At 44.2% G+C, this 16,944-nt stretch overlaps 1 pseudogene; it reads left to right on the plus strand.

Moving 5' to 3' along the window:
• The window catches only part of LOC119288941, a 31,461-nt pseudogene extending 14,881 nt beyond the window's left edge, over window positions 1-16,580 (plus strand).
• Window positions 16,581-16,944: the final 364 nt, after the last annotated feature.

The following is a 16,944-nucleotide window of genomic DNA, read 5'->3' on the forward strand; positions in this document are numbered from 1 at the left end:
GGCGCAGAGGTATGACACAAAACCTCACTCAGTGGTTGCCGTCTTTCTTTAAAATATAATGATGTCCATGTTTCCTAGCAGGAAAAACGCTCGCCGGAATATATCCGGAGAGGCCGCCGATCACGCCTCCACCAGTCGGGTTCCAGGGCCGGATATAGAGCCAGAAGCTAACACGGGGCGTACGCCGGATGCTCCTCCTACAGAGGATGTAGATAGACTATCCGCTAGAAATTCCGAAGTGGAGAGTGCCATGAATCACAGGCGTCGTCAGGCCGTACTCTGTGACGCTTGTTTCTCCCAGGAGGCGTTCGATGCCCTCAACTCAGGAGACGCGTACATCCGTGATGCTCAAAATGGTCTTGCCAGAGCCACGAACCAGTATGTAAAGGATATACAGGTAGGAAAATCTGATGATTATATATATCAGTAGCCCCTGAGACTTGAAACAGTTGACACAACTGATTTAAGGATCATTATTTGTGCAGGTTCTTACAGAGAAGAATACCCTATTGTCTCAAGAGCTGCAAGAGTGCAAAGCCCAGCTACAGGCTGCGATGGCCGCGTTGAAGGAGTCCGAGAAGGCCCCCTCTGGTAACATTTGCTTCCATTGCAAAGAATTACAGGTACCAGATAGTATGCGACATGCATGCAAATCTAACAGTAGATGTTGCATATGACCCCGGTGTGAATCCGGGGGCCGTGCCAGAGGATGCGCAACGTGCTAATCGACAGCTAAATGCTGGCGAGCGCGTACTTATGCGGGTCAGGAAGGAGAAAAATAATCTTCAAGATGCCAATATCCGGCTGGACGTGGAACTGAAAGACGTCTAAGCCCAGCTTGCAGACTCCGTCAAGGAGAATAAGCGATTTCGACGCGGCATTTTTAGTAAGTGCTTGAACGAACTTTTGAACGAGTTCGGCGGAGAAGCCAGCTAACAGAGTTATGTCTGTAGGTATGCTGACGGGTCGTCCCGCGGAGGAGATGCCCGGGTCTGCGGGTGATCTTCTACCGGAGCTCTCACAACTACACGAACAAGTTCGGTAGGTGATCCAGGGTATTGCCCAAGCCTTGCGGCATTCCGCGTCCCCGCCAGGAGGCATGGGGGAGCTTGTAGAGAAGCTCAAGGGAGCGTGGCGGCGCTTCCAATTATGGAAGATATCAGCCTGCCGTCAAGGTGCAAGGGAAGCCTCGGCTATAGTGAAGACGCGATATACCAAAGCTTACCCAAACCACATGGCCGAGGTCGGACCTGTGGGGCCCGATGGGAAAGAGATCCCCGTCAGTTTGGTGTATGACCAAGTAGAATTAGCCGCAAAGTATTCTCAACAGGATTGTAGGCTAGACAAACTATTGGATGGTATAGAAGAAGAATTTAATAAGTCTTAGTGATTGTGTACTTCAAGTGACATATATAATGTCCCTAGCCGGATTGTAAATCATTTGTCATGGCGGACCTTTTCGCTTCGACCTCTAGACCCGATAGTCCGGAGTGTATCCGAATACCCACTTGGTTATGTAAAAACCGTGGTATGCATGGAAACCAGGCATAGGGGTCATAAGTGCTTGAACAGACAAGTACCCAACTAGCTATGTTATATTACATGGATAGTAAGAAACATCTTCCAGGGAGAATAGTTCCCTTAAGGGCTCCTTTCCCTGGGTACGCATGCCCTAATGTGCATATCCGAACTGCGAAAAGATACGCATGCTATAAACATCTGGAGGCATGTGTCAAATTAAATAAAAGTCATCTTTTGTTCACCGACCGAATATTCCGTTAAGAACGCTAGCTTTCGGCTTCACCCAGTCTGAGGTACACATCCGGCTGACCCGGCAGTAACAATCGCAGAGGTGCTCCCCGTATGCCCTAGCCGAATTAACGGGAACATAGGGCATAAATACAAGAGCCAGGCAACCCAGCTTGGCCAAAACTTAAGTCATATCGATGCATATAATGGCGAAAAAAGGTACATGCGGAAGAGTAACACATGTGTGGGGCATAAAGCCCATAAAAATAGTTATATTAAGCTTCTGTATAAGAAGCCCCCAGGTATAATGAGCGCGGTTAGCGCGTCAAGATTGTGTAACCAAGACACAAGTTTAGCCTTTTAAGGCCTTGAGGAGAATAAAAAGAGAGAAAGAGAGAAAAGACAGATAATTGATATGCAAAAAATTGACGAACATAAGGAGACAAACATAGAGTCCGGCACTAGGCGTAGAATCTTCGGAGTCTGGCTACGTTCCATGGGTTTGGCTCGAGTCGATTGTCTGATGCATCTCCCAGATGGTATGCTCCACCGGTCAGAACCTGGTCAATAATGAAGGGACCTTCCCATTTGGCTTGAGCTTGTTCTTTTTCTTCTCCGGTAGGCGTAGAACTAGTTCGCGAACGTTATAGGTTCTGGCCCATACTTCTCTGCTTTGATACCTTCGAGCCTGTTGCTGATAGAATGCGGAACGAGCTTTTGCCACGTCGCGCTCCTCCTCCAGGGCGTCCAAACTATCCTGCCGATCGAGCTCGGCCTCTTTTTCTTCATACATGCGCACTCGAGGTGAGTCATGAATTATGTCGCAGGGCAGAACCGCCTCTGCGCCGTACACCATAAAGAACGGTGTGTATCCGGTAGTGCGATTCGGCGTGGTCCGCAGCCCCCATAGTACAGAGTCGAGCTCTTCTACCCAGTGCATGTTTGATTCCTTTAAGGATCACACTAATCTGGGTTTGATGCCGCTCATGATGAGACCATTTGCTCGCTCGACTTGACCGTTAGTTTGTGGGTGATAGACAGAAGCATAATCGAGCTTGATGCCCATGTTGCTGCACCAAAGTTTTACCTCGTCGGCTGTAAAGTTCGTGCCGTTGTCAGTGATGATGCTATGGGGGATGCCGTAATGGTGTACAACCCCAGATATGAAGTCTATCACCGGTACGGATTCAGCCGTTTTAACAGGTCTGGCTTCTATCCATTTGGTGAATTTATCCACCATGACCAGTAAGTATTTTTCTTATGGGTTCCCCCTTTAAGGGGTCCGACCATATCAAGCCACCAGACCGCAAAGGGCCATGTAATGGGGATTGTTTGGAGAGCGGTGGGCGGCATATGACTTTGGTTTGCAAAAAGCTGGCAACCGACGCAATGTTGGACAAGATACAGTGCATCTGCTCGGGACGTCGGCCAATAAAAACCTGTATGGAAGGTCTTGCTTACAAGGGCCCGGGCTGCGGCATGGTGGCCGCCGAGTCCAACATGGATTTTTGCCAAAAGCTTCCACCCTTCCTCTTTGGAGATGCACCTTTGAAGGACTCCGGTAGTGCTTTTCTTATAAATCTCTCCCTCGTGGACCTTGTAGGCTTTAGATCGCCGCATTATGCAGCGTGCCTCATTTTGGTCCTCGCGTAGTTCCTGCCTGGTTAGGTAGGCCAGGAAAGGTTTTGTCCATGGGGTGATGACGACCATTATCACGTGGGATGAAGATGTTATTTTGATGGCAGAGCCTCCGATTGTGTCAGAATGTTCGGTATCTGGTATTGTGGTCGTGTCCATACTATTGTTACCGGTGTCCCCTTCCCATACCACGGATGGCTTAAACAGCCTTTCCAAGAAGATGTTAGGTGGGACAGGATCGCGCTTAGTGCCGATACGGGTGAGGATATCCACCGCTTGATTGTTTTCCCGAGCCACATGGTGGAATTCAAGCCCCTCGAACCGAGCTGACATTTTGAGGACGGCGTTGCGATATGTCGTCATTTCGGATCCTTGGCATCAAAGTCTCCATTTATTTGAGATATTGCATGGTTCGAGTCCCCACGCATCTCCTGGCGTTGAATGCCCATGGAAACTGCCATCCGGAGACCATGTAATAGGGCCTCGTATTCGGCTGCGTTGTTGGAGTCTGTATATAGTATTTGGAGTTTGTATTGGACTGTATCTCCGGTGGGGGACGTCAGGACGACGCCATCCCCCAGACCAGCCAGCATTTTAGAGACGTCAAAGTGCATGCTCCAATTGGAGTATGCGCCGTACTCTTTAGGGAGTTCGGCTTCTGTCCATTCGGCGACGAAATCGGCCAGTACTTGCAACTTAATGGCTCACTGTGGTCTATATGTTATGTCGAACGGGAGGAGCTCGATAGCCCATTTGGCAATCCGGCCCGTGGCATCGCGGTTATTTATTATGTCGTTGAGTGGTACTTCTGAAGCCACCATGATTGAACACTCTTGAAAGTAGTGTCGTAATTTCTGCGATGCCATAAATACTGCGTATGCTATCTCTTGATAATGTGGGTACCGTGATTTGCATGGAGTGAGGACAGTGCACACATAATAGACCGGCTTTTGAAGTGGGAATTTGTGTCCGCCTGTCTCTCGTTTGATGATGAGCACTGCGCTTACAACTTGCTGAGTTGCCGCTATATATAACAGCATTGGTTCACCAACATTTGGCGCGGCCAAGATTGGGTTGGTGGCCAGGATGGCTTTTATTTCTTCCAATCCGGCTATGGCTGCGTCGATCCACTCGAAGTGTTCGGTGCGCCGAAGAAGGCGATAAAGGGGGAGTGCCTTTTCTCCTAATCGGGAGATAAAGCGGCTAAAGGCCGCCATGCATCCAGTTAACTTCTAGATTTGCTTGAGGTCAGTTTGGATAGACAACTGCGTCAGAGCTCGGATTTTAGCCGGATTTGCTTCAGTTCCTCTACTAGAGACGATAAAGCCCTGGAGCTTTCCGGCGGGTACGCCGAAAATGCATTTTTCCGGATTGAGCTTAATGTCGTATGTTCGGAGATTGTCGAACGTGAGCCTCAAGTTGTCTATTAAGGAGTCGACGTGTCTGGTTTTAATGACCACATCGTCTATGTATGCCTCCACTGTTTTTCCGATCTGCTTTTCCGGACATGTCTGAATCATGCGCTGATATGTTGCGCCGGCGTTTTTGAGCCCGAAGGGCATTGCGTTAAAACAGAAGGGGCCATATGGAGTGATAAATGCCGTTGCGGCTTGATTGGACTCCGCCATCTTAATTTGGTGGTAACCGGAGTATGCGTCGAGGAAGCACAATGAGTCGTGTCCTGTGGTAGCGTCGATAATTTGATCGATGCGAGGGAGGGGGAAGGGATCCTTTGGGCAAGCCTTATTAAGGTCCTTTAAGTCGACACATAGGCGCCAGGATTTGCCCTTTTCGGTACCATCACCGGGTTTGCGAGCCAGTCCGGATGCTTTATTTCTCTAATGAATCCGGCCTCCAGTAACTTGGCTAGCTCCTCTCCCATGGCTTGTCGCTTAGGTTCGGAGAAACGCCGAAGAGTCTGCTTGAGCGGCTTGAATCCCTTTAAACTGTTGAGGCTATGCTCGGCTAGCCTGCATGAGATTCCTGGCATGTCTGAAGGGTGCCAGGCGAATATACCCCAATTCTCGCGCAGGAGCTCCCGTAGTGCGGCATCTACAGCAGGGTTTAAGTGTGCCCCGATGGATTCGTTTTTTATGGGGTCCGTTGGATGGACTTGGAATTTGACTATTTCATCCGCTGGTTTAAAAGAAGTGGACTTGAATCTTTTGTCTAGTATCACGTCGTCCCTGTCCATTGTGGAACGCAGCGCGGTTAATTCCTCTGCCACAAGGGCTTCAGATGATGCCTCGAGGGCCAGTGCGGCTGTTTTGTTCTCGGTGCAGAGTGCTATGTCCGGATCACTAGCTAGAGTGATGATTCCGTTGGGCCTAGGCATTTTGAGCTTCATGTACCTGTAATGGGGTATGGTTTGGAAGATCATGAATGCCTCCCGCCCTAGAAGGGCGTGGTATCCGGTAATGAACGGGGCCACTTGGAATGTAATTTCTTTGGACCTGTAATTCTCCGGAGTGCCGAATACCACATCTAGTGTGATTTTCCCAGCGCAACGTGCCTCCCGACTAGGGATGATTCCTCGGAAGGTCGTGGTGCTTTGCTCAATACGGTTTCTGTCTATTTCCATTTTTTGAAGAGTCTCCTCATAAATGAGGCTTAATCCACTGCCGCCGTCCATGAGCACTTTAGTCAGCCGAAAGCCGTCCACAATTGGACTAAGGACCAAGGCGGCTGGTGCTCGGGCTGTTTGGAATTTAGGTTCGTCACTGGCATTGAAGGTGATTGCCGTGTCACTTCATGGATTCACTACTGCCACATGGCAGACTTCGGCAAGGCTGCGGAGTGCTCGCTTACGCCTATTATTTGAGGCGAAGGTCTCGAAGACTGTTGCTACCTCTTTTAGCACTACGTTGGTTTTCCCCGAAGAGGAAGGGATGATGTAGCGAAGTAGCATAAGTATTTCCCTCAGTTTTTGAGAACCAAGGTATCAATCCAGTAGGAGCCTACGCGTGAGTCCCTCGCACCTGCACAAAACAAATAAATCCTCGCAACCAACGCAAATAGGGGTTGTCAATCCCTATAGGGCCACTTACGAGAGTGAGATATGATAGATATGATAAGATAATATTTTTGGTATTTTTATGATAAAGATGCAAAGTAAAATAAAGGCAAAGTAAATAACTAAGTAGTAGGAGATTGATATGATAAAGATAGACACGGGGGCCATAGGTTTCACTAGTGGCTTCTCTCGAGAGCATAAGTATTCTACGGTGGGTGAACAAATTACTGTTGAGCAATTGACAGAATTAAGCATAGTTATGAGAACATCTAGGTATGATCATGTATATAGGCATCACGTCCGAGACAATTAAACCGACTCCTGCCTGCATCTACTACTATTACTCCACTCATCTACCGCTATCCAGCATGCATCTAGAGTATTAAGTTAAAAACAGAGTAACGCCTTAAGCAAGATGACATGATGTAAAGGGATAGACTCATGCAATATGAAAAAAAACATCCTGTTATCCTCGATGGCAACAATACAATACGTGCCTTGCTGCCCTTACTGTCACCGGGAAAGGACACCGCAAGATTGAACACAAAGCTAAGCACTTCTCCCATTGCAAGAAAGATCAATCTAGTAGGCCAAACCAAACTGATAATTCGAAGAGACTTGCAAAGATAACCAATCATACATAAAAGAATTCAGAGAAGATTCGAATATTATTCATAGATAGACTTGATCATAAACCCACAATTCACCGGTCTCAACAAACACACCGCAAAAAGAAGATTACATTGAATAGATCTCCACAAGAGAGGGGGAGAACATTGTATTGAGATCCCAAAAGAGAGAAGAAGCCATCTAGCTACTAACTATGGACCCGTAGATCCGAGGTAAACTACTCACACTTCATCGGAGGGGCTATGGTGTTGATGAAGAAGCCCTCCATGATCGATGCCCCCTCTGGCGGAGCTCCGGAACAGGCCCCAAGATGGGATCTCGTGGATACAGAAAGTTACGGCGGTGGAATTAGGATTTTGGCTCCGTATCTGATCGTTTGGGGGTACGTGGGTATATATAGGAGGAAGAAGTACGTCGGTGGAGCAACAGGGGGCCCACAAGGGTGGAGGACGCGCCTGGGGGGTAGGCGCGCCCCCTACCTCGTGGCCTCCTGTTACGTGGCTTGACGTAGGGTCCAAAACTCCTGAGTTGTATTCGATGAGAAAATCGCGCTCCCGAAGGTTTCATTCCGTTTGGACTCTGTTTGGACTCCGTTTGATATTCCTTTTCTTCGAAACCCTAAAACAGGCAAAAACAGCAATTCTGGGTTGGGCCTCCGGTTAATAGGTTAGTCCCAAAAATAATATAAAAGTGGATAATAAAGCCCAATAATGTCCAAAACATTAGATAATATAGCATGGAGCAATCAAAAATTATAGATATGCTGGAGACGTATCAAGGATCCCCAAGCTTAATTCCTGCTCGTCCTCGAGTAGGTAATTGATAAAAACAGAATTTTTGATGCGGAGTGCTACTTGGCATAATTTTAATGTAATTCTTCTTAATTGTGGTATGAATATTCAGATCCGAAAGATTCAAGACAAAAGTTCATATTGACATAAAAATGATAATACTTCAAGCACACTAACTAAGCAATTATGTCTTCTCAAAATAACATGGCTGAAGAAAGTTCATCCCTACAAAATCATATGGTTTAGTCATGTTTCATTTTTGTCACACAAGAATGCTATCATCATGGACATAGCACTATAGGTGGAATAGAATGTAATGAGGAGGATTATGTGGAGAAGACAAAAAAGGAGAAGGTCTCACATCAACGAGGCTAATCAAACGATTGATGTTAATTCAACGAGTAGGGATTGCCATGCAACGGATGCACTAGAGCTATAAATATATGAAAGCTCAACAAAAGAAACTAGTGGGTGTGCATCCAACTTGCTTGCTCACGAAGACCTAGGGCACTTGAGGAGGCCCATTGTTGGAATATACAAGCCAAGTTCTATAATGAAAAATTCCCACTAGTATATGAAAGTGATAACATGAGAGACTCTCTACTATGAAGATCATGGTGCTACTTTGAAGCACAAGTGTGGCAAAGGATAGTAACATTGTCCCTTCTCTCTTTTTCTCTCATTTTCTTTTTTTCTTTGGGCCTTTTTTATGGCCTTTCTCTTTTTTGGGCCTTCTCTTTTTTATGGCCTTTCCCCCTTTTTTTTATTTATTCCTCACTTGGGACAATGCTCTAAAAAATGATGATCATCACACTTCTATTTATTTACAACTCAATGATGACAACTCGATACTAGAACAAAGATGACTCTATATGAATGCCTCCGGCGGTGTACCATGATATGCAATGGACCAAGAGTGACATGTACGAAAGAATTATGAACGGTGGCTTTGCCACAAATCCAATGTCAACTACATGACCATGCTAAGCAATATGACAATGATGAATGTGTCATGATGAACGGAATGATGGAAAGTTGCATGGCAATATATCTCAGAATGGCTATGGAAATGCCATAATAGGTAGGTATGGTGGCTGTTTTGAGGAAGATATAAGGAGGTTTATGTGTGAAAGAGCGTATCATATCACGGGGTTTGGATGCACCGGCAAAGTTTGCGCCAACTCTCAATGTGAGAAAGGGCAATGCACGATACCAAAGAGGCTAGCAAGGATGGAAGGGTGAGAGTGCGTATAATCCATGGACTCAACATTAGTCATAAAGAACTCACATACTTATTGCAAAAATCTACAAGTCATCAAAAACCTCAGTACTATGCGCATGCTCCTAGGGGGATAGATTGGTAGGAAAAGACCATCGCTCGTCCCCGACCGCCACTCATAAGGAAGACAATCAAATAACACCTCATGTTTCAAATTTGTTGCATAACGTTTTCCATACGTGCATGCTACGGGACTTGCAGACCTCAACACAAGTATTTCTCTATTTCACAACTACTCAACTAGCACGACTTTGATATTATTACCTCCATGTCTCAAAACAATCATCAAGCATCAAACTTCTCTTAGTATTCAACACACTCATAAGAAAGTTTTATTATTAATCTTGCATACCAAGCATATTAGGATTTTAAGCAAATTACCATGCTATTAAGGCTCTAAAAATAATCTAAGTGAAGCATGAGAGATCAATAGTTTCTATAAAACAAATCCACCACCGTGCTCTAAAAGATATAAGTGAAGCACTAGAGCAAAATTATATAACTCAAAAGATATAAGTGAAGCACATAGAGTATTCTAACAAATTCCAAATCTTGTATGGCTCTCTCAAAAGGTGTGTACAGCAAGGATGATTGTGGTAAACTAACAAGAAAAGACTCAAATAATACAAGACGCTCCAAGCAAAACACATATCATGTGGCAAATAAAAATATAGCTCCAAGTAAAGTTACCGATAGAAGTAGACGAAAAAGGGGATGCCTTCTGGGGCATCACCAAGCTTTGGCTTTTTGGTGTCCTTAGATTATATTGTGGGTTCCATGGGCATCCCCAAGCTTAGGCTCTTGCCACTCCTTGTTCCATAATCCATCAAATCTTTACCCAAAACTTGAGAACTTCACAACGCAAAACTTAAAGTAGAAAATCTCGTGAGCTCCTTTAACGAAAGAAAACAAAAGAACACTTCAAGGTGCTGTAATGAACTCATTCTTTATTTATATGCGTGTTATTCCTACTGTATTCCAACTTCTATATGGTTTATAAATAATTTTACAAGCCATAGATTCATCAAAATAAGCAAACAACAGACGAAAAACAGAATCTGTCAAAAACAGAACAGTCTGTAGTAATCTGTAGCTAGCGCAAGATCTGGAACCCCCAAAATTCTAAAATAAATTGCTGGACGTGAGGAATTTATCTATTAATCATCTACAAAAAGAATTAACTAAATATCACTTTCCAAATAAAAAATACAGCAGTTCTCGTGAGCGCTAAAGTTTCTGTTTTTTACAGCAAGTTCAACAAGACTTTCCCCAAGTCTTCCCAACGGTTCTACTTGGCACAAACACTAATTAAACACAAAATACACAACCAAAACAGAGCATAGATAATTTATTTATTTCTAAACAGGAGCAAAAATCAAGGAATAAAAATAAAATTGGGTTGCCTCCCAACAAGCGCTATCGTTTAACGCCCCTAGCTAGGCATAACAAGCAAGAATAGATCTAGGTATTGCCATATTTGGTTGGCAATTCTTCAATGAGGCATCTACCATCTTTAGGAATTTCTTTCTTTTCATTAATTATCAAGCTTTTAGGCACAAGATCGAAAAATTCATTTGTAACAAATGGTTCCTTAATGATAGCAAAAAGATTGGGATGAACACTTATAGATTTGAGATCCGCATTTTCCTTACTAGATTATTCACTCTTATTTTTAGGAACGTACATAAGTTTGGCAACTTTAGTGGAGGGATTCGGAGTATTCTTTACGGAATAAAAAGCGGTTCCCAAGTTGGTAATAATATTCTCAAGTTTATCAATCCTAACGGAATCGTGATTTATTTTCTCATTAACTATGGGTTCCTTTTCTTTAATATCTTTCAAAGTAACTTCTACTTTAGATCCATATTGAGAGATTCAGTTGTTGATCTTTTTATCGAAATTTTCAATTAACTCTATAGTAGAAACCTTATTTTCAATAATATCAAGCCTTTGCATTACATGATCCAATGTTAATATAGTTCCATTAACCAAGAGAGGGGGTGATCCAAATAAATCTAACATAGCATTATAAGAATCAAAAGTATGGCTACCCAAAAAGTTCCCTCCGGTAATAGTATCAAGAACATAATGGTGCCAAGGAGTAATGCCTACATAAAAATTGCGAAGGAGAACTGTAGTAGATTGCTTCCTAGTAGATTTATTTTGAGCATTGCAAATTCTATACCAAGCATCTTTTAGATTTCCCCCTCCCTTTGCTTACAATTTAGAATTTCATTCTCGGGAGACAATGGAGATGATAAGGGACTAGCCATAACGACAAGTAAGCAAACGAACACACAAGCAAACAAAAAGCAAGCGGGCAAAAAGAGGCAAATAGAGGGAGGATAGAGAGAGAGGGCAAATAAAACGGCAAGGGTGAAGTGGGGGAGAGGAAAACGAGAGGCAAATGGCAAATAATGTAATGCGAGAGATAAGGGTATGTGATGGGTACTTGGTATGTTGACTTTTGCGTAGACCTCCCCGGCAACGGTGCCAGAAATTCTTCTTGCTACCTCTTTTAGCACAGCGTTGGTTTTCCCCGAAGAGGAAGGGATGATGCAGGAAAGTAGCGTAAGTATTTCCCTCAGTTTTTGAGAACCAAGGTATCTATCCAGTAGGAGGCTACGTGTGAGTCCCTCGCACCTGCACAAAACAAATAAATCCTCGCAACCAACACAAATAGGGGTTGTCAATCCCTATAGGGCCACTTACGAGAGTGAGATCTGATAGATATGATAAGATAATATTTTTGATATTTTTATGATAAAGATGCAAAGTAAAATAAAGGCAAAGTAAATAACTAAGTAGTAGGAGATTGATATGATAAAGATAGACCCGGGGGCCATAGGTTTCACTAGTGGCTTCTCTCGAGAGCATAAGTATTCTACGATGGGTGAACAAATTACTGTTGAGCAAATGACAGAATTGATCATAGTTATGAGAATATCTAGGTAAGAACATGTATATAGGCATCACGTCCGAGACAAGTAGACCGACTCCTGCCTGCATCTACTACTATTACTCCACTCATCGACCGCTATCCAGCATGCATCTAGAGTATTAAGTTAAAAACAGAGTAACGCCGTAAGCAAGATGACATGATGTAGAGGGATAGACTCATGCAATATGAAAAAAAATCCATCTTGTTATCCTCGATGGCAACAATATAATACGTGCCTTGCTGCCCTTACTGTCACCGGGAAAGGACACTACAAGCTTGAACCCAAAGCTAAGCACTTCTCTCATTGCAAGAAAGATCAATCTAGTAGGCCAAACCAAACTGATAATTCGAAGAGACTTGCAAAGATAACCAATCATACATAAAAGAATTCAGAGAAGATTCAAATATTATTCATAGATAGACTTGATCATAATTCCACAATTCATCGGTCTCAACAAACACACCGCAAAAAGAAGATTACATCGAATAGATCTCCACAAGAGAGGGGGAGAACATTGTATTGAGATCCAAAAAGAGAGAAGAAGCCATCTAGGTACTAACTATGGACCCGTAGGTCTGAGGTAAACTACTCACACTTCATCGGAGGGGCTATGGTGTTGATGAAGAAGCCCTCCATGATCGATGCCCCCTCCGGCGGAGCTCCGGAACAGGCCCCAAGATGGGATCTCATGGATACAGTAAGTTACGGCGGTGGAATTAGGGTTTTGGCTCCGTATCTAATCATTTGGGGGTACGTGGGTATATATAGGAGGAAGAAGTACGTAGGTGGAGCAACAGGGGGCCCACGAGGGTGGAGGGCGCGCCTGGGGGGGTAGGCGCGCCCCCCTACCTCGTGGCCTCCTATTGCGTGGCTTGACGTAGGGTCCAAGTCTCCTGAGTTTTATTCGATGAGAAAATCACGTTCCCGAAGGTTTCATTCCGTTTGGACTCCGTTTGATATTCCTTTTCTTCGAAACCCTAAAACAGGCAAAAAACAACAATTCTTGGCTGGGCCTCCTGTTAATAGGTTAGTCCCGAAAATAATATAAAAGTGGATAATAAAGCCCAATAATGTCCAAAACAGTAGATAATATAGCATGGAGCAATCAAAAATTATAGATACGTTGGAGACGTATCAACTGTCAATACTGTATTGTTATCCACGGGAGGGTGCTCTGAGGTGTTTTGGATGAGGAGATCCTCACCGCTCTTGGCCACCTGCCGGAGTACCCAACATGCTCTAAGGCTATGTGTTGGTATGGTATCTGCTGTACTATGAATTTTGCAGGGCTCGTTAAGCCATCCCTCCAATACGGTTCCACGCCCTGTAGTGGGATTTTGCTTCTTTGTAATTGAGTCGGGTGACTTATGAGAGTGCACCCTTTTAGTTCGGACTGGGGGTTTTGTCAGAGACGGATTATCCCAAAATTTTGTTTGGGTTTTCCAAGCACTTTCCATCGCACAGTACTTTCGTACTATGGCCGCCAGGTCAGCGACGTGCGCTATGTCACGGTGACTTATGGCGTTGAGGATTCCCTTGTCCGTGCAATTGTTGCAAAAGAACAAATTGCGTCTTCCTCGCGACAGTCCTTGACCTTGTTCATTACAAGGAGGAATCTGGCCCAATAGTGATGTACTGTCTCTTTGGGCTCTTGCCTAATGTGGGAAAGATCGATTGTATATGGGTGGGTGGGTGGATTTAAGTCTGGACCTCGACCCAATCTGAGACCCCGGGGCGGGGGAGTTTCTGATCTTGCAAGTTCGGGCTTCGGGATGTTGCCCCGCAGGTTCGATATGCAACCTGATTCTAGGTTCATGGTTAGGGCGATGTCCTCCCGTGAGCGGGTATCCGACTCGGAGATCTCGGGAATCCGGACATAGTTCGCCCTCGGGATACAGGGGGAATCGCCGCATTGCTCTTCCACCACCGCTATCTGATGGGTGACCGGTGGAGAGTTAATTTCCCTTTGGTCGGGTTTAAGCCCAATCCGATTGTATTCCGTAGCGACTCCCAGAGCAGCGATGCGATTCAAGAGCTCGTTCAAAGATGAGAGCTCCATTGGATCCATCTGCTCAGTGAATTTCTAGCCGATTTGGAGGCTATTTTCGATGACCCAAGAAGTCATCGTCGGCGCAGCGGCCGAGCGGGCGGTCATGACGAAGCTGCCTAGTCGGAGAGTTTGGCCTACAGCCAGGGTTCCCCCAGAGGTGATGTTGTCCTTGACAACGAGACGTGCCATCCTTCCCTATGATGACGACACAGTGGAACTCTCAATGAAAGCACCAATGTCGGTGTCAAAACCGGCGGATCTCGGGTAGGGGGTCCCAAACTGTGCGTCTAAGGCGGATGGTAACAGGAGGCAGGGGACACGATGTTTACCCAGGTTTGGGCCCTCTTGATGGAGGTAATACCCTATGTCCTGCTTGATTGATATTGATGATATGAGTATTACAAGAGTTGTTCTACCACGAGATCGTAGAGGCTAAACCTTAGAAGCTAGCCTATGGTATAATTGTTTGTTGTCCTACGGACTAAACCCTCTGGTTTATATAGACACCGAGGGGGCTAGGGTTACACAGAGTCGGTTACAAGGGAGGAGATCTACATATCCGTATTGCCAAGCTTGCCTTCCACGCCGAGGAAAGTCCCATCCGGACACGGGATGAAGTCTTCAATCTTGTATCTTCATAGTCCAACAGTCCGGCTGTCCGGAGACCCCCTAATCCAGGACTCCCTCACACACTTTCCCCTCTTTCTTCACAAACTAGCGTGCTTTAGAAAGTAGGCTAGAGTAATTTTAATGTCTAGGCCCTGCCACCATTCTTAGAGTTGAGGCATCAATTGACGATGAACTATACTATGTAGGTTGTCAGAGAGCATGACCCTTCTGGAAGGGATGTCGAACTTTTTTGCAGACACTTGTACTCTGGAGGAAAGGGTCCAACAGTGAAAGGCTTGAAAGGTGCAGAGCTGGCTGGCGGGCTTTTTATCAAAGAGGGCGACTATAAGTTGGTGAAGACGAGATTTAGTGCTTTTTTTGCGACACACCTTGATTCTCTTCTTAAAACACTAGGAATGAAGAACTTGGTAATTGTTGGTAAGCACTGATACACACTGACTGATATAGAAGTTATTTCTTAGTCTTTTTTTGTTTTGTTACAACGGTAATCGATTGCTGTAATGTCTGTCTCTTTTCTTTAACTGTATCATTACTTGTTTCTTATGACTCCTTTTCCTGTTTATAACTTATCTCATGTTTTCAAATTGCATGTGATGGCAATAACTCTGCTCTTACGAGCATGAATCCCATAAGGGAAAATTTGTGCAATGCAACAATCTTCTTAAAATTTGCAAGGAACAAAGATTGTTTCCATTGCCTGGTTTTAGAACAAATATTGATCCCTTTGTTTATGCTTGATGATTGTCCAATATCACATTGGGCAGCTGCATTTATTGAGATGTGTATATGTGATGATTTTTAGGTGTTCAAACACCAAATTTCATCTGACAGACTGTCTATGACGCTGTGGCATTGGACTATGAGAAAGTTATGGTCCTTACTGATGCAACAGCTGCTGCAAGGCCAGATATCCATTTAGGTGAGTACTCTTTGTTGGAGTATGATGTTCCACCCTCTCCCATAGTTCAGACTTTTGGAGCAATTGGTTGGAGCATGAATTCAATATGGTATCAGAGCCAAGAGGTCTTGAGTTGAAGACCCTGCTAGCGCAGTATTGAAAAAAGGTTCTACGGCTTACATCGATCCCACGTTTAAGGACTAAATAAATCTAGACGTGAGGGTGAGTGTTGAAATATATTGCTTGTCTTCCTCCATCAATTCGGACTTTTGGATGAGTTGGTTGGAGCATGAATTTAATACTCTTCTTTCATGCTAGCCCTTCTATTTTACTCTTCACGTGAAATACTTGTAGAGCTGGCTCTTGGTGATTCCTTATACATATGTTTAAACTAATGTTAACATGTTATTTGACATAACCGGAAAAGCTTGAAATGTAATTTTTTTTCATGTTAATAAAATTCACGTGTCAAGATCCTTTGTTTCCTCTCATAGGGATGCACTAAGAGCTACACTCAGTTGAAGTCATGGTATGTATAGTAGCGTTGTCCAATTGATTTTCCCTATTGCATAGGTGTTTTTTGTTTAAGTGGCACAATCGAAGCACTTTGTTACCAGAACACACTCACTCAAAGTGTTGATCTGTGTCCACCATAATTTACTAAAAGAAAATTTTGAGTTGTTTCTACAAATGTAAGCAGACTATTTTGTTTCCAAATAAAAAAACATGGTATTTTGTAAAGAACACAAGCATAATGATGCCTCGTGTTGCTAAATGCAATCTTTGTCATCTTTGATAGTCGAGAGAAAATGAATATACTTGTTAATTCTCTTTAATCTGTTTCCTATGATTTAGTTTAAGCCGTGACTGAAGGCCTTTGCTTTATGTTACCCAACAAGTATCAGAGATATGAAGACTATCGGCGTGGAAACACCAACCTTGGAAGAGTGGCGTCGTTAGGTTTCAAGGTGGTGTACTTCATTCTCGGCACCGAAGTGACATGCCTAGTGCAACGGAGTCGACAAATGCTCCCTCTCTATTTGGTCCTGACAAGTGTAATTATATTAATATTTGCATATAACTTCTAATCCGTCCAACATAGAGTTAATCATACAGTGTCATGCCATTTCCCTTTATATATGGAGGATTTAAGGCTTGGAGTATGGGTAGAAGCCAACTCCAAACCAAAACAGAGCAATTGAAGAAGGCAGGTGCTCGGATTATACAAATTTTGATCTTTTGAAAACCGGATGCATTTTTAGATGTGAACGTGTACCATCATTTGCATGCCCGAAGGAAGGCTGCTATCGCATCGGTCTTCTTC

Source organism: Triticum dicoccoides, chromosome 4A (assembly GCF_002162155.2).
Source record: "Triticum dicoccoides isolate Atlit2015 ecotype Zavitan chromosome 4A, WEW_v2.0, whole genome shotgun sequence".
NCBI lineage: Eukaryota > Viridiplantae > Streptophyta > Magnoliopsida > Poales > Poaceae > Triticum > Triticum dicoccoides.